The 19,182-nt window shown below is 42.5% G+C and overlaps 1 protein-coding gene across 1 annotated transcript in view; it reads right to left on the bottom strand.

The window, feature by feature from the left end:
* Positions 1–19,182, bottom strand: part of MAP3K9 (mitogen-activated protein kinase kinase kinase 9) — a 132,017-nt gene that overhangs the window by 59,877 nt on the left and 52,958 nt on the right. The window lies entirely within an intron of this gene.

Genomic DNA, 19,182 nt, shown 5'->3' on the forward strand with positions numbered 1-19,182 from the left:
GAGAGCAGCAGAGGGAGTGCTGTTCTGCCACAGCAGCTCTGGCACTGGAGAAATGTCCCCAGGCTGGCGGCTGCTCCCAGGGCAAGGAGGTGGGCTGGCAGGGATGGCTGGGGAGGGAGAGGGTGAGGAGGAAGGGGTAGTGGGAGTGTAAATTCTCACTCTTCTATAACCAATGGATTTCACCTGGCAGTCACTGGCAGATGATAAATTTAGCAGAAAAGGAACACCATTTCTTTTAGTGTTCCTATTAAGAAGGTGACAGCACTGGAAAGGTGCTATTTATTATTTACCTATGCTGCAGTACATTACATACTTTAGTCTGACATTAGAGTCCAGTATCTCAGAGACATTTTAAGAAACCTGTACCTTTGAAATTCTGATGTAGATTGAAAAAGCTTGCAGAGGCAGGAGTAGCCAGCTGCTACAAATACATTTTCTGATTACAGGAATTCCAAAGGAAGAGTAGCTTTGTCTAAAAAGAGAACTTTCCCTTTATGCTCAACCATCTATTGCGTGCAATAATTGAATGTCTGCTGAAAAACTGTCTTGTGATCTGTTGCAATAAAAGGAATATGTTTGATCATAGCTTGGTAGTGCTCACTTAAATGCTGCAGTCCACAGCCTTGAGGGCAGAAAGCCTGACACGTTCCTTCTCAGAGCACCCTTCATTCATACAGAAATATTTTGGGCTCCTTGAACATTTTGCTTCCAGTGCCAGAGCCTTTTTCTTCCTAAAGCAAAAGCCTTCAAGCTCTCCTTCTAATGTTGGAATATTTTTACAGGGAGGAGTACCTTGGGCTTTCTATCAGGTTTGTAACCTCCTTCCCAGATTTCATGCTCTGTATTACATCCACAGTCGATCACAAAAATAGATGGCAGTTTTTATTTCCAGAGTTCAGTCTGAACCCTACTGACTTGGCAGGAGCGGGGGAGATGTGGTGAATTCATCTTAGCTTGTGTTGTGTCCTCTCTGCACTGCACCTTTGTATCTGTAGGAGGACCTGCCATTTTATGAAAGCAATCTACTGCAATGTGATCCAGACAGCAGCTAAATGCTTTACTTCTATTTTTTTTATTTGTCATCACATTTAATCTAAATCAAGTCTTACAGCCCAAAACCAGATATTCCTCAGAAGTGCAGATAATTCAGAACAAGCAAGCTGCCTTTTTTAGAACTGTATTCTATAATAAGTAAGTAATACTAGGATTGTTAATATCATTAGGAGTGAAGAGACAATTTTGGTTTGGGTTTAAAATCACAATTTTGTGATGCTGAGAAGCGTACCACAGTTCTGTGTTGTACTCCAGTGGCTGCTGCATTGCCAGCTGTAACGCCCTCTTGGAAACTATAAAGAATGAATGTGCCGTTGTGAGCTGAGTGTGGGTGCCTCCCCTAACTCACACCTGCTTGGGTGCATGTGTGAGAAAGGACATGAAGGCAGAGGCACATACACACTTTGGAGGTATTTTATATTTCCCTCAACCTTATCCCACCTGTCAAATAATGGCCTGGGAGGCTCAGTGCGTAACTATTCCAGCCTTTCCCTACCTATTTGCTCCCTCACCGAAACTGATTTTAATTCTACATCAGACTTCCCCTCGTGCAGATTAACTTCATCAATTTTTGTTCTGACATGGGTGGCCCAATGACACCAATAGATCTCTGGTCTCTCCCATGGCCCCTGCTCTCCAGCTCAGAGAAGCACCTCTCTCTCTCCTTGGCTACTCACCAGTACAGCTACTCCCATTCTGCCCTCGGTCTTACTCCTGGGCAATATGACTGGCATGCCAAACCTTTTACATTTTGTTGTTCTTTGGTACAAAGAGGTGGTTTATTGGAGCAATGCCCAGAATATCATCTGTCTTTGTTGAACACACATAGATGGGCATAAGAGAGGGCAAGGGCATAAGGATAGAAGGTATTTAAAGTTGTGTCAAGGTCTTGACTTGCCTCTCTCTCTTACCTATGCAGGAGAGTATGTTATCTATCACACCTACCTGTTAGCAGAGGTCAGAAATTACTTTCCTCTCCTTACCCCCCACTGGAGCTAGAACAACAAAAGGACTGGGTATGAGAAGGATGTATTCAGTCCATAATGCCAATCAGAGGGTCTTTAAATGAGATCAAGACTTAGAAATCAGCACCAAGTAGCTGTTAGGAACACCTGGTACTTCACAAAGTGAAATGTGCAGAAGAGCATCAAAGACAAGCTTCCAGGATAAAGGCAGTTCCAGGATATACTGTACACAAAGGCAAAAGCAACTTTAGTTCACTGGGCTCCTGTCCCCTCAACTCATTTCCCCATCAGTGGATAACAGTAACATACAATGACAGCTCGGGGCTTAAGTCCATCTCTCCTGTATGATTCACCACCTTTAGCTGCTATGCTGGGTCCTAAGTAGTGTAAAGAAGATCAGGACTTTCTTAGGTTATGAGGAAAGCCCTGTTCATTTTTCCACCAAAAGGTATTTTGCCAGTTTTTATTTTTATGATAGCATTTTACATTATTCCACAGGCAACTCTATTTCCAGCCTCAGATCCTTTCCTGAGGTTCTGCTTCTCAACCAGCATTTCCCTGCTCCTTTCATTTTAGTAAAGCTTATTCCTTTTATTTGAATCAATACAGCTTTATTTAGAATGGCATCTTTTGTAGAAACTGTATTCTCAAATGCCTGTGAATAGCACCAGATCATGGCCTGTATCTGGAACAAAGTACTGCAAGCAGCAAATATTGCATGATGTGAAAACATTCAATCACACTTCATTTGTTTCACCAAACCTCATGTTATTGATTCCTTACCTTTTCTGCAGTTCATAGATTTCATATCTGCGTACTTTTCCTCTCCCCTCAATTGCTGGTGTTACCCAGCTTTGTCCTTTATGAGGGTCTGATTACAGCAGCATGAAATCCTCAGGAAGAAAGATGTTCTCAATTATAATATGCGATCAGCCTATAATTGCAATGGGTATTTGAGATGCTAAGCTAGACAGCTCCCTACTTCCCAGTATATCCAATCTCATTAGATCTACCTAATTTATCTAAAGTATTGCTTATTCAGAAGAGGTTCTGAGTGTTGGCCTCAGAATACCAGCACCCACGTGTAACAGGAGATACCAGAAGCATACACTGAAGGACTACTTGCCCTGAAAAGGACACTTTAAGCCAAGGCTTATCTAAGTCTCAGGTCAGTAACATCAGGTAAATGGCCGCTCCGTAGCAGGAAGAGGATGAAAGGCACATTGGTGGCCTCCTGGGGGGCACTAAAAGGGAAAATGATAGTTCTTCCCCAGCAAAGCTTCAGATCCTCTATATCCTATTCCTATGACAACCTCCCAGCCCCTGTCTCCTTGTCTCCAATTCCACTGATGCAGGAGTACCAACACTGACTTTTCCAGAGGCATCTCCTGTATGGTCAGGATTGGCCCCCTGAAATGTGAGCAAAATAGAGGCCTCTGGTATTAAGATTTGGTTGTTTTTATATGACCAGAGAGTATGGGAACAGGGATTAAAAAGTATTAGCACATGCAGTGAAAACTAGGAACAGCAAAAACCCAGGTACTCTGATCCCAAAATGATTTGGTTCCCCTCAGGACTCACTGATGTTAAGGATGGGTGGTTAGTCCTGCCCACTAGACTGTGTGGCATATAACCACTGATTGCCAGCACCTGGCTGAATCCCTTGATCTGGTGGGCTCAGGAAGCCCCATGCACATCTCTGAAGGGCTGGGAGACTGCCACTCCCAACACATCAGGACACAGTAAACACAGCACAGAGATCACCTCTGGTGGTGCACATAAGAGGACCCACGGCTTGGACTACGTGGTCTAAGCACTGCAGTTCAGAGATGCTTTGTCTAACAAACAGCACTGTTGAGGGATGCTGACACTCACTGTGTATTTTAAGTTTCATCCAAGAGAAATGCTTTATCATTCAGCACTCACACATCCATCAGTAACCTTCCTTTATTAGCTAAAGCCCACAAAACTCACAACAAAATGTTTGACTGATCCCCTGGGTAGAATGCAACATTTTCTTAGGAAACAATGATCAAAACCAAAAACTAACCTCAACTTCTGTATGTCATTTTTCTTCTTAATGAGCCATTAAAAGGCTCATTCTTGTGCTACATTAATCAGTACCTAGCTACAGCATTTATCTCTTTCCTGGTAGTGCTGCTCTTATTAGAGCATCTTATGCTTCCCTGTAGACCTCTAGAGACATCCAGCCATTTTGTTTTAATATTATTATCCCTGCTAATAGCTGAATGCAATTGTCCAAGAGAGCAAGCTAATGTATACCTCAAGTGAAAAACATTTGTGGAAAATCAAAGAAAAGAGCTGTGGCCAGAGAAGGGAATTAAGCAGCAGGATTCCCAGGCTCTACTTTCAGTTCTGCATAGAGCTTGCACCTTGGGAAAGATTTTTTTTTTTAATCTACTTTTGCCTCAGTTTCTAAACCATAGAATGATCCATGGAAGAGGTTAGCTTAGAATATTAAAGTGTTTGCAAAGATCCTGGATTTAAGGTACTAAGTGCACTCACAAAAATGTCAGCCTGCACTTCCGTCCTCCTTAACTACACCACTATCATCCTTTTCCCATACTCCATCCTCAACTTTTTCTACTTAGAAGTTTTCCCTCCTTACTTGGTTATTATGTGCATTATTTAAATAGAAGACAGAAACATCTGTAGTGGATGTTAGGAAAGCAATCCTAACAGGAAAGATGGCAAGGTGATGATCATTTCCCCCATAATGTATTTAAAACAAAGGAAATGAGCATGTGGAAATGCCTGCCCCACAATTACTCTGTGTAGCTGCCAAGTATTGCTGATCCTCAGGCCACATGGCTGGAAAGGAGGTCACAGCAGTGCACTGCCATGGTTTCATGTCCTTGCTGCCAGAGTGGCTTTGCTGCTGTCTCTCAGCCATCCTGCCTGCAGCAAACCAGTTACCTCTTATCCTTCGGTAAGTGGCTTTGCTTTGCCTCCACAAGCTCCTGCACTGGAGGCCAGGAATGAGGACATGCTGCCCGGCCTGGCTGAGTCGAAGGCTCCATCATCGTGTTGATGTGTATGTGCAGTTCCTTTCCTTGGAGGAACACAACTCGTTTCAGCAATCTTCACTTTTCTGGCTCCTTCCTTGAATCTAGAGAAAGTAAAAGTTGTTGATTTTGAGACGTGCTATGGCTCCAACCGCCCACAAGATGTGTAAGGGTAGCCAAAACACAATTCACAGCTCACCAAGGAAATGTAGCCACTGACCAACTTACAAAGCCCGGGAGGGCTACGAAGAAACTTTGCAGAGGTGGAAGTACATAATTTGCACATAATTTTGCATTTGAATCATGATGTTCACTGCCAGACAAAATCAGCACAAGCCTTAGCCTGTGACTGGGAGAAAAATGACAAAAGGTTGATGAGCCTAGATAGAGAGAAAAAGAAGAAAAAAACCTGAAAAACTGTTACAGAATCAAATGCAAGCAGCTGCAAGAGCAAAGCCCAGTTCTGTGATGGTCATATGCTCACCTTGGTTATTATTTTGTACCTCATTACTAGCCTGTGATTTGCACCTATAAATGCAGAAAGTCAGCTCAGTTGGAAATAGATGTGATCTACACCAATTAATATCTCATCTGCTCAAAAATACACAAGAAGGCACAGCTACATAAGCTGCAAAACTGAATGCTGGTAGATGAGGCTCCGGAAACAAACCCAAGAAGGTCAGGTGAGAATTGGGAAACAGAATGGGTACACACAGCACCAAGAGGAGGTCATGTAGGGTATGTAGGAGGTCATCACTCCCAGAGTTAGCAACAGGAGATAAGGTTTCACGGTGCTCAGTCAGCAGACAGGGATGTGCAGGCATCCTTGTGTCTGATGACTCACTCTTGACTTAGGTATAAGGATGCTTGGCAAAAACCACCGAAAGCCCAGAGACTCCTGAGAAAGCCGGCATTTCGCAGCTTCTGAAGGCACTAGCTGCATGCTGGCAAGTCTGCCATAAAATTCAAGTCCTTGGTAAAATGGATTTTCTGCACAAGCAGCATGCTGCATGAGGGAAGGGCAGCAAGAGGCAGGAATATGGCACACACTGACCCACAGCTCCCCACCCTGCCCACCAGAGCCCAGTCAATCTATCCCACAGATCCTTTATAGCGTTATTTCTTCTCTGCAGGGCCCTCCTCCACCAGTGCAGTTCAGGCTGCAGAACTCAGATGGGAGTTCTGGATGTTTTCCTTTCTATCCACAGAAGTCCTTTTATCTTTCCACTGCCAAAGAGGCATGTGGATCCTGACATAAAAACAAGCAGCAAGTCTATCAGCCAGAAACATCAGGGACACAGGCATGTTTAAGCCTCACTCCCATTCCTAGCCCTTATCTGACTGCATGCAGCTGTGAGGTCCTTTGAAGAGTCTGAACTGCTCCCTCACCCTGCTCGATGTCCAGGATCATCAACCTGCCCAGATCCACTGTGAGCTGTCTGGCCTAACACTCTGGGAAAATCCCTGCCCTTTTAGCAGCTATCTCAGATGAGTGACAAGTGGTGCTGAATGGAAAGGGAGTTGTAACACCCATGGGTACCCCTGTGACTTGTCACCTGCTATTGTGATTCTTCCCACTTCCTCTGCTCTGAACTGGCACCAAGTGTGCAACATCAGAGACTGCTTCTTGCCTAATAATCATGCAAGAAACTTGTTATCTATTTTTAAATAAAGGCTGAATACTCTGAAAGATGAGTGACTGGGTCAAGGAATATAACAAAAAAATAAAATGGGACAGAAAATACACACATGTTCCCAGGGTCTTCCAATACAAGCTCCAAGAAAGGTTATGCAAGATGGTATTCACATCCACTTTCTGCTGCTGTTTGGAGCAGCTGCATAGTTCTGGAGATAAGGAGCTTTCAGACCTGGGATAGATGCCCTCAGCTTCTCTGGGCAGGGTCCTTCTGTTCTACCCAATGAGAGAGCAGTAAAAAGAGCATGTAATCAGAGGTAATTAAAAACCACCACCACCATTCCACCTACCAGCAAAGGGAAGGGCTTCAAACAAAATGTCTCCTACTCCCACAGAGAGGTCTCTGTCCTCATAAGCCTCCTGAGAAGGAGCAGGAGCCCTTTTCTTGTAGGGAGGAAATGGAGGGGTGCGCATGCTAACCAAAGGTTGCCAAGCTATTGCACGGCTGGGCTGGGCGCAGGTCTGTGCAATGTCCTGCTTGTAATGCCCAGAAAATACATCCTTCAGGTATACAACAGGTCTTGAATGGGGTAGTGGCTTCTGTGTTGTGACTGAGCAAGGGGAACCAAAATCTACAGACAATAGGGCTGCACAGCACTCGGTGCCTAACAGTGGCTGCTGGCTACCACAGGACCTGAAGCAAATCAAACACAGTGACCTCTCTGAGCAAGGCTTCTTTACCACATTGTCTAATGCCTGTGCAATAAGAGAAAATGTTTTATTTTTGGCCTGTCACTGACACAGCATAGCACTGAGATGCAGATGTGGTAAATTTTCTCGGGCATTAAGTGCTGAAATTAAACAGCCATTGCAGCAAATTTTGTCCTTCAAGTTCTTAAAGCAGGACACAGACCATCACATTGTGAGTCATCCAGCCTCACAGCAGCACAAACTTGCTGTCTATACCCTGGGTTGCCTTTTTACAGTAAATCCACCTCTTTACCAGCCTGTCACAGCATAAAGCATTTAGCAATGAATAATATTTCTGCACCGGTAGGAACATCCCCTACAGTTTGAGGATGCAAACAGTTTCTTCCTGGCAATCCGTAGTGCAGCTGCCAGAGGCTACCAATCTGAGCTGGAGCCTCGGTGTTATTTTAAGCCCTGTTCCCAGCTGCAGCAGCGCTGTGTTCGCCAAAACCCTTCTAGAAAGGAAGAAAACTAGCCAGACCATATGGTGGCTTTCAGGGAGATCAAGTGTTGACTTTTCTCAGCATGTCACGAGGATAAAACTAATCCATGCTTTAACTGGTGAAGAATACTGTACCCCTTTGCATGTTCAAACCCGTGTATTTTGTCTGTCCTTTTAATTCTAAATTAAATACATGTTCCTCCAATTCCAGCCTGATGCCAAGACCTAGATGAATGCTTTGTTTGTTACAATCACTGAACAAGTATATGGCACAGTTGCTGAGCTGCATTAAAGGCCAAAGGTAGGGACCTACATGTAAGTGAGGATGAATGAAGTCTTTGAGGGACAGGAGGTTGGCGTCCGACTGACACAGAGGAGAATGCCAAGAAGAATTTGTGCACTTCTGACTCACCTCTAGCTAGGTAGCCAGCCCCCCTGCACAGTAAGACAGACCCAGGAGTGGGTTTCAGAGAGTTCCAGACTCAGAGAGTCAAACTCTGGTGAGCAGCGACATCCCAGGAGCACAGCCCATGCAGTGAGAGCACTGTACACACCCGCGTGCTGTCCGAGGCGGAGGGGACACAGGGCTGTCCTGCACTTAACTGAGGGCTCTGCACTGCCTGCAAGCTTGCTAATGTATACACAAACCTGAGAAGGGTGATTAAGAAATAGGCTCTGCTCCAGGGTCACCAAGCACTTCTGGACAAGTCCTGCTGCTTTTCTGCTCCCCTGCCAGAACTGACAAGCTTAGACACATCCACCAGATACCTGGATATAAGGGTAAATGCAGGCAGCACCAGCAGAACCTTCACAGCTGCCAACAGAGAGGTTTGCCTCCCCATAGGCACAGTCACCCCAGGACACACACAGCTTCTGCTTTAACTACCCATGAAGAGAAACACTTGACTATGATCTCAGTCAATTTAGCAAAGGTTTGCTTTAGATAAAACAAAACTGAAGAAAGGTGAGAGCCTTGCATAATCTAAATCACATTTACTCCCACACACAGAGAAAATAAAAAAAATCCTGTATATTGCGCACCATAGCCTACGGAAAAGTATATATGTAATAAACATCCCCATTCTAAAAGTGGTTAAAGGAAGGGTGTAATGAGCCATGAAGGAAACACATTGGGAAGATGAATCCAACTGCTCAGCCAGCTCCAAGGTCTCCCAACTTCAGTCTGCTTTCCTGCAGTGGATCACAGCAGTCAACACCAGCAAACCAATGCGGACCCACTGGCAAAGAAAATGGTTGAATTACACGATTAGGCCTATGGCACTTAAAGTAATGGTTGGTTGGCATAGCGCTTCAGTCACAAGAGAAAGGCTGATGGGGATGTTACTGAGTGGCAGACCTTCCTCTCAGCTGGTTTTATTTAGATTATGTCCTGGCATACTAAACCTTTAGAGAAGAGTAAGTTTACAAAGGGTGTGCCACAAGGTTAAGACTGCCAGTCTGAGGCAGAGCCCAAGGTCATAAGAACTGCATCAAAATAAGGAAGTTTGGATGTGCCATACAGCCTGAGGAGAATCTCTTGTGAGATGAGACAGAACAGGAGTTGCACAGAGCTGGTCAGGCCCCCAGATTCTTTTAGCCTAAAACTCTGTGCTTGGCTTGTGTGCAAGCTTGCCAACTGTTATCCAATCACTGCGTGGTTTAGATGAAGAAAGAAAACTGTTCTTGAGAGGTATTAGCTAGCACTTACATCTTGAAGACTGCATAGATACAAGTCCAGAAAGGACTTAATTAAATAGCAGATTATTAGAGCAAATTCCTAATTTCCACAGACACTTTCAATTTTGCACTGTCCAACAACATTTTTTTTTCCATGCTTAGATGGAAAATAATTTGTGATTGAGAGTTAGACATCTTTTTTTCTGATAGCTGTTTAAGTTGAAGAACCCTGAAGACTAAGTTTCTGTGATGCCATTTCAGAATTAAGAACAGATAATATTGATTCCTTGTCCATGTCTGCCTTGTCCAGGCAGGAGGAGAGGGAAGGACATGGCTTGAAATAGTACTGCTTGGAGGTATGTGTATAATCTGTGAAAAAAAGTGTCTATCCTACCATGCACATAATTTGTGAAAGGAAAAATACTTCAGGCTAACCCAGAAGAGATGATATGTGGCTGCAAGAAGTGGTCCTAATGTCAGAATTGCAACCAAGTGAGAAATCAGGTGACAAACATGGTTATGATGGACTGCTCCAGAGAAAGCTATGTGATTGTAGAAAAGGAGCTTGGAGTATAAAGATGGAAAATTGCACAGAGGAGGAGAAGGCCAGCAGAGAATCTCAGCTGTTTGTAGTGAAGAATACTAAGCACTGCTGCTACTACCAGACTTGGCAAAAGCTGAGGTTCTGAAACCCCCAGTGACAGTGAAAGCTCCTGAGTCCTGGTCCTCCTCTCATCCTCTAACTGCACATGATTACAATGATGAACTGCAGAAATCGACAAAAAACCCCCAAGATAATTATGAACTTTAATGGATTTCGTCATTGAATAGGTATCTGCCCCTCTGAGTGCCCAACAACCTCTGTAACTTCTTTTCTCCTTCTACAGGTTTGGCTGCTTGGGCTCCCAGTCAACTCAGATACAGCTGTGTGGCTATGGCTGGGACAAGAGCTATGAGAAACCTTATCACAAACTCCCCCCCCCTCACCAAGTAGGCACATTTTCTTGCCCATGGTCCTTGCCTCAGCTAAATTATGATCATGGCTATTCCTGCCCAGATACCTTGCTCACCCAGATGCAAATTCTACCTCTCTGCCTTCCTAGCTTGACCTTGAACCTGTCTTATCCCTACAAACTTGCCTGAATCACTGGACTGTGGCTGGCTCTGGTTATTGTCACTTGACCTGCTCTGCTCACCTTGCTCAGGTACCCTGGGACTGCGTTCATGAGGCCACGGCCCTGCTGTCACCCTTTGCTCCAGCTCACCTCTTCTTACAGACCAGTACCTGACATTGCTGCCCACTGACACAAAAACCTAATTAAGGAAACCCAAATATTACAGGTATAATCTCGATACGACCGAAGATAATTGCCACCAGCAGCAGTGACATAGGCAGGCTGCTCGGAAAACCTTCACTTCTTGTCAACTATACAAATGGGTTTACTAAATGAGTAGAATAAAGTTTTTAAATTAACATAGCTATATATGTATACCTGCAAGTTCTGCTCATGAGTTTACTATGTTACTGATGCAATACCTCCTAAGGAAGGAATTTATTTAGTTTTGTCTTGGGCAGGTCTGAATTTAAAATCACTTCAGTGCTGACTTGATAGTCCTGAAACCAGCCTAGAAATAACAAATGTAGAAGTAGCAGAAATTACAGGTGTGCTACAGAGCTGGCCTAAAAGGCTCTGCCTGCCCAGAGACATCACTGACATTTGCTTGTTTGGAAGATGCAGTAAGATAATTAGACCTACAGAGACAAGGTTCTGAGTTCTACAGGGATTGAGACCTGAAGCTGATGACAGGACTTCTCTCTCCTGTCATACTTGCTTCTTGTCACTCTAGGAATTGACCCTTTCTACCCTCAAAAACAGAGAGAGATGCAAATTCTACCTCTTTTTCACACCAGATAGGGTGTGAAAAATGCAGGTTTGGTCTTTCTTGGAAACATCCTCCCTCTGGCTTCAAAATCACGTGAGCAGATCAGTATTTCAGGGACCCCAAGTTCTGTTTTGCTGGTGGAAACCAGCTGCATGATCAGGTATCAGCCAGGGTATTTCCTCTTCTGTAGAAACTCTGCTGGTTTCTCCTTATTTCCTATAGCATCCTGACAGGGTCTGACCTATTCTTCTCAGTGCTGCTTCCTGTTCCAGCCATCCTTTCCCTTCTGAAGGCAGACAAGAATAAAGAAACCTTTCATCTTTTGCCTTCTTCCTACCCCCAATCTGAGACCTCTTCCTTTGCCCCAGCTTCTCCAGTCACAAATCATCATCAAGAAGAAATTCTCCTTCACAAAGCACACCAGCTTAGAAGATCCTTTTACCTCTGCAAGATCTGGGGGTATCCGTAGAAGTAGTAAATAGCCAGATGAAATTGCAGGAAGATCACCAAAAGCAAAAATGCCAGACTACTGCAAAAATATTAAGCTCTTTGTAAAGTGACCAGCTGTCCAACTGCTGTCTCAGGGTCCCACTGGAGAACACGATACTCACATCCACGAGAGCTGGTTCTTTTAATACTGGCTGCAATCTGTGACAGGTAACCCCATGCATGGTTGTTTGTTTTTTTATTTCAAACTGATGAATTGTTATAAAGTTAAGACACTAGAGCATGATCTGGGGAGAAAGGAATAAATTTCAGAGCAAATTTTGCAGGCATAAAGTGTATGCACTTTGGTTATATTTAGTAAGGCAATTATGGTTTTGTTCTACTTTGTGTTGGAATGCCATCAGTTGATCCTGCCTCTTTTCATTCCACTCAGATTAGTTCATTTTTAAATTAATGAGGACTTAACAGAAGTAAATCACATGCCATTTAATAAGATTTCAGATGAAGTAGCAAAGAGCCACAAAGCATGCTGAAGTCTACTTGAAAGCCCCAGAGCTTTGTCCAATCCTTAGTCACAATTATTTCCGCTTTCACTGCCAAAGCAAACTGCACTGTCCATTGTACCCAAGCATGAAGACAAAGCTTGTTAACCCTTGTTAAGATACTGATGTTTGTTGTTGCCGTATTCACTCCAGAATTTTTGCTAAAGCTTAGTCTTCTTGAGCCCGATACCAATATGCCTACAAACTTTTCATCTTACAATTAATTAGGTTCTTGTTAAGCCTAGCTTTAGCAGGACATCCTCTCCCTTTCCTTCCATGTCAGAAGGGCCAAGAATGTCAAAATTTCATTAGAAACAGCAGACTAATTTATCATATGAGCTGCATACTAAGGAAAGTCTACCCTCTTTTCCCTTTGTCTGCATAGCCTTGGAAGGTTACTGCAAGTTTCATCACAGTAGCACTACTTAAATCTATTATTTCAGCATATGCCATCTGAGGAACATAAGGTAATCCATGATGATTTCCTCACTTGAGCGCATTCATAGCTAAAGGCCTACCTACAATTTGCAGATCGCTGTAGAACTTGAATGCCCAACACTTGCCCACACATCAACCAATGAAAAACTAAAGCTACTCAGCCTAAAGCATCTGCTGGTGTGTTCATTCTGCATCCATGCTGACCCTGCCAGCTTTCATTTAAGATGCTCTCTCTCTGCTAGAAGTGGTTAGATTCCCCTGCTTAGAAAACTGTTTTATTTTTCTACTCTGTCCCAGTGCTTTGTGTTCCTGCCATGGTCTGCAGAGGTTGCAGTTGCTGGAAGAAAGGTATCTGCCATGATGCATACAGATTTTTGTTGCTGATGAGGCAAGCTTGAACACTATAGTAACCTTGTGGTTGTGACAGGGGAGTGAATGCAGCTAGAAAATCTGCTTCTTTTAGGACAGAATCCTACTCTGCGGAACATTCCAGGAGGCAGAAATATTTAGTTTCATTTCAGATAGGCAGGATTTGGGAAGAAGGAGTGGAAAAACAGTTTGAAAGACAAAACATTGAAAGATACCTTTTGTTAAAACAAGTGATAAAGTGATTCATTTTGCACGCTATTGTTTCTAACTAAATTGACTGCCTGTCCACTTTCCTTCCAGTTTATCACAAAGCAACACTACAGCAGTTTGAATGGAATATACAACTGAAGGTACCTACCTATGAATTGTTCAGTCTCTGTATCTGTTGGAAGGGTGTTGGATTTCTTGCACGTACCTGCATTAGAAAAAAATCTTTTTTCAAAGGAAATTATGAAACCTAAGTTCTTGTAGTGCACAGTCCTTCATTAGTACGGGTACATTTCTTTAAGCAGAGAAACATGAAATGATGGCTTGGTAGCAGAGAAGAGCAAAGGTTCAACCTAGGAATCAAACACATGACCTAGGAATCAAAACCATATTATTATGGCTTGCACACCTACAGCAGATGAAAGACAGCTTGAAAAGATCCTTGTTCCTGCAAATGTGTCTCATTGAATGATGTGGCAGGGACAAAGGCACAGCATCAGAAGCAAATCTAAACCATCTGTTAAATGTCATCATGCAAAAAACATGGTACTGTATTAGCTCCAGATTCAGGCATTCAGATTCACATTCTGGCTGAGATACCAAATAAAGAGTAGAAAATTTCAACCTAACAGAACAGAAATATTAGCCTTAATAAAAATGGCATGCAATTAATTACCCAGTTCAGAGAAAACCAAGAGGGGGTTAGTAGACAGGTAACTTGCCAAGACTTGGAGTAAACTGTCTGGAGTTTCGCAGAAACATTTCAAAAGCCCTATGAAGGACCCAGAGCTGGAACAGCTGATCAGGATTGAGATACCTAGCAAAGAAAAATAAACCTCTTGTTGCACTGGGAAAAATTCTCAAATCCTCAGAGCAAGGTAATACCACTGCTATTCTAAATATCTGCTTGAAATTATTTGAAGAACAAACCCAAGAAATCAAGGCCTAAAGACAATCACTTTTATAGCAGTTTTATTCAAGTCTGTGTGCTCTAGTGTTGAGACAAGGCCTAGATCAGCATTACACTGTAATACAATAATTTTAGCCATTGAACCAAGCCTGCTTGGCATCCTTGGTTTACAATTTACAGTACATCCAAAAAAAGAGCAAAGAGAAAAGAAATCCCAAAACGCCAACAACTTCCAATAGCTCTTTGCTTCGCTTAAATATTGTTCTATAACATAAAATAATTTAATACAAAAAGAACTGTAATCCAAATACACATAATACATTGACACAGAACAGAGGAAAGATACAGTAGATTATGCACAAGAGTATTCAGTTGATGTGTTACCTACAGTGAAACAAACTGGACATTAATATAATTTAACTATTGAAGCCCAAGAGGGTCAGAGGCAACAAGTCCAGGTCACAAATAAAGCTTTTTAAAAAATAATGCAATCCTCTTTTCCTCTAAGCTTACTGCTGTACAGAAGTTAAAGGAAGGCTCCAACGAATCACTTAATTTGACAACATTTCATCACACAAACAAGAAAAACTTGGTGGCCTCTGTTATTTTACTCAACTCCGGGGTACATTGCCATTTGCTAATGCAACTGCTTCATTGCAGGTTCTTCGGGCAAAACATACCTTCAGGTGCTACTTCCACAGCAACAAACTTTTCAACACCATGAACAGAAGAGAAGACATAGAGAGGTCTCCAAAACCAGACTGAAATACTGGAGTTGCAAGATGAATCTCAGTCCTACAGAGTTTGGAGTTCCTTATGAAGTACCCAACATCCTCTACACAGTGATTTCAACACAAGCAGGAACTATCCCGTATCTTAAAGGATCAGACATGGGGCGTGATCTTATACTAGAGTAATCTACTCACCTGGTTGTTCAGATTTACAACATTGTACCTAGGAAAGTCAGGTCACCGATTTTTGCGTCTGGCTTTAAATAGAAGCAGGAGCAGATCCACAAATAATAAGGCAAAAGAAAGAAGTAGCTTATAAAAAGAGGGAGGAAATACATTCTCTGGCTGAGAAATTCTTCAACTTTCAAAGCCACAGAAGAGATATTGTTAAAAGCACAGGTATTTTCCCTGATTTTTCCACCACTGTTGTCTGCCACTCCATTTAAGCCTCTCAACTTGAGTCAGGCAAAATATCTCAGATATTTCCAGCTTGTGAATTTACGAGAAGGAATTCACATATAGCAGCATGAAGTGCTGTGCCAACAGCTGATAGACAAGAACCCTAGAACTCTAGCGAAGTGGTGGATGTTGATCACTGCTGAACTTGTCAGGTCTGTTCACCAGCCTGGAGGGATACATTTTGAAAATGAGAAGAAACACCTGAGGAAAGGCCCCGGGTTAAACTGTCATTTGCACACACAACCTCCAGTCACCACTTCCTGCCCCTTTACAGATAGCAATCTGCTAATGCAGAAGTTGTTGCTCTTTCATCCTGTGTCAGAAAACATTCTCAAAGCTTACTCTGCTTATGGTAAGAATTAGCAGTCAAACAGGCATGGCATGTGCAGTCATGGAAAGGCCACAAGAATCAGCAGTCAAACCAGCATTTACCCAGAGGCTTGTTGAGGAACTCTTTCCTCAGGTTAACTGACTCTTTCCTCTGACAACCAAAGTAAAGAGCCTGGTCCTACACCAGGACAATCCCCCAATTTAAAGAGCTTTGCTGAACTGAGGTCTTGTGCATTTTGACCCACAGACACAATCCGCTGACTTCAGTGATGTTTAAGTTTGTGATGCAGAGCTTTCTGAATTGAGGCCTCTTCCCTTTTAACTTGAAAAGTAATTACCCTAAATATGAACTTTAACTACTAGATGCCCTTGATTTTATTTGGTTTCTTATAACTGCCAAACACGATGGGCACTGGTGGCTTCTAGTGGATCTAGGTATATTCTCCAGTTTGAACCTAGACATCCCCCAAAGAGACCTATGTTGCACAAGAATGGATTCTACTCTCTGCAAAGAGCACTGGCCAAACTCAACCAGTTCCACTGGCAAACACTCACTAGTATGCTTTCTTTTTTAATTACTTTTTTTTTTTTGCTGTGGCTTTATTCTTTACAGACTAGGGTATCTGGTTGTAATGGTTGTCAAGATAACCTTGAAAACAGAGCAACTGATGGAGTAACAACTGCTTGAGATGCAGTGTGAAAAGAGGTATTAGCTGCTCTGTTCAGATAGAAATGCTAACCCTGTTGACATTGTAAGTGCTGCTCACTAAAGCATGCAAGACAGAAGAACAAGCCTAATGTGAATATCTGGGCAGTCGACAGTGACAACTCATTTTGTGACACTGACCAGGCCTGGGAGTAAAGGCACTACTCAAGCTGAGAAGTGGCCACATTCACAAATTCCAGAAGAACCCAAGGAATAGACTCAAGAAGCTCAGTGTGCAACTGACCTATGCCAAACAGCAATCAGAGGCTACATTTGTTCTGAAACATAACTGCTGTTAGCAGCATTCTTATCAACGAAGCTTGGAAAAACACCAGCATGTCTTCCTGCTCCATTATAACCTCTCCTGCCAAGACCTCGAGACATAAAAGCATCAGCACACGCCTAGAACAATGTTTCTTTTTTTCAGACACGTATGTCTCTCCAAGACAAGGAGGTTAGTTTTATCCAACCTCAACATCTGTTCTTGAGAAAATGCTGAATTGAAGGTAGAACAAGGAGACAGTATCAATCACTCTGAAATAGCATATTTAAAATGCATTATTCTGGTCTTACGTTCCAGCCCAAAACTTCTGAACACAATGTAGTTTCTCAATAGCTATCCTGGCAGCTAAAATTTGAGCATGGACAAGAACCTAGAAAAGTATTTCTGAATAATGAAGGGCCTTTTCCTCCACCATGATTACTTTTCAAATTGCTTATTTTAAGCTAATAAAACTTCGGCATTTCTTCTGCAGATTTGTTCTAAGCCCTCTTTTGCTAGCTGTGCATCCATCTGACCCACCAGCTACAGAGCTAACAGTAGCCCACTTCAAGCTGAGCTTATAAATCCACTACGCTGCACACTAAAAATGTGTCATAGTTTCTTAACATTAGCTATATTGGTCTGTCTGCGCATTATTAGCATTCAGATACAGTAAGGACTGTATTAGGAGCTGATACATTAGGAAAACAGTACTGCAAATACAGGAAAACAATCAGGATCATATGTAGGTCCACTTTAAGAGCACATGAGATCATAAAAAAAATCTGTTTTGAAAAAACAGACCGTTGCTTTTAAAAACAGTAGTGACCAATATGAAATCACCACCTTTTGGTCTGTGGACAATCAACTCTTCCACAGATCAGAAATCATCAAGAAAAATGCCCTGCCTTCTCCTTTATTGTCTGTTTTGGAGACATAAATATTTAAAGAAAGTATAATCTTAACTTAATAAACCAAATGGTTGGTTTTATTTTTCCATCAGGAATTTGCATGTCAAAGAGCCAAACACAGTATTTGCCTCTGCCCTCCTATCTCATTCCAGCCTCAATTGCTTACTTAGAGCAATTCTTACTAAAACTTGAACTTTCTTCCCATTCTATCTCTACAAATGAGGTAGTTCAGGGTAAAATACAACAAACCAACCAGAAACTGGATGAGTTGGATGGGGCTTTGAGCAACTAGTCTAGTTGAAGGTGTTCCTGACCATAGCAGAGGGACTGGAACTAGATGATCTCTAAGGTCCCTTCCAACCCAAACCATTCTATGAAATTAAGTAACTACATATTCCTCAAATTCTTCTGTGGGACCTATGATGCCAATAGATTACCAAGCAGCTAGTATCTCTCTGTTCTCTGACTTACATTAAGAAGGATAATTTCACTCTTATTTGCTATTTCCTGCCAACCTCCACTTTCACTTCACCCAGTTGTATCTTATGCTTCTAGCTCAGAAACCTTTTAGGTCAAAGCACATCTAAAATATGTGTTGTCTTCTGTCTCAGGCTTATTACTTTGGTAACAAGAATAAATAACCAATAAAGATAGGGTGGGGGCAAAATTCTAAGAGATACTGAGAGCCAGTGATAGCGCATGCCTTGACACACATATGTGGGCACATCTCTAATTGGGAGGATGTGAACACTGTGCTGGTATTTGGCATGGTGTATGATGAACAACATAGTGCTGAAAGCTACAACCAGGAGTTCCCTCCAAAAAACCTCAGCTCCTAGCAAGGAACATGTGAGATGGAGGGCACCTACGAATACAGGACGCACCTAAGACATGTATATATTTCATAGGTTTAAAATACAAACCAAAAATAATCAACATCCCCAAGCAAACAGAAAATAAACAAAAACACAGAGTCCAAGAAGCCATTCTTAGTGGGAAAATTGTGTTCCTGGTCAGGAAAAGTAAAGAGGTTTTTCACTCACGTACAGATGGAGACAAAATGTATTTCTTATGTACAAACACTGATGAAGTGCTGAAGACTTTCTAGTTGCAAAAAAGAGATCCTTGTTAGAGAGGAATAATAATAATTCTGGTAGCTACATGAGATCCATCATCCAGTTACCAGTGGTAAACTACTTTTTAATCAAGTACACATACCTCATTAGCCTGGGAGTGACTACTTTCGACATACAAAAATAAAGTTGATACAGGTAATTTCAGAAGTTGTGTTCATCTCTGACCAGCAGCAAAGCTGCTTAAAAAAACTCAGCATGGGAAAAACCAAAAGCAAATGCACATCTTAACTGCAGCATGTGACTTTCTACTAGTGTGTTCAATAGAGGGAGCAGCAGAAGAAGCCATGAGTTCATTTCCATA

This window comes from Corapipo altera, unplaced genomic scaffold (genome assembly GCF_003945725.1).
Source record: "Corapipo altera isolate COAL_440 unplaced genomic scaffold, ASM394572v1 23b, whole genome shotgun sequence".
In the NCBI taxonomy this organism is placed as follows: domain Eukaryota; kingdom Metazoa; phylum Chordata; class Aves; order Passeriformes; family Pipridae; genus Corapipo; species Corapipo altera.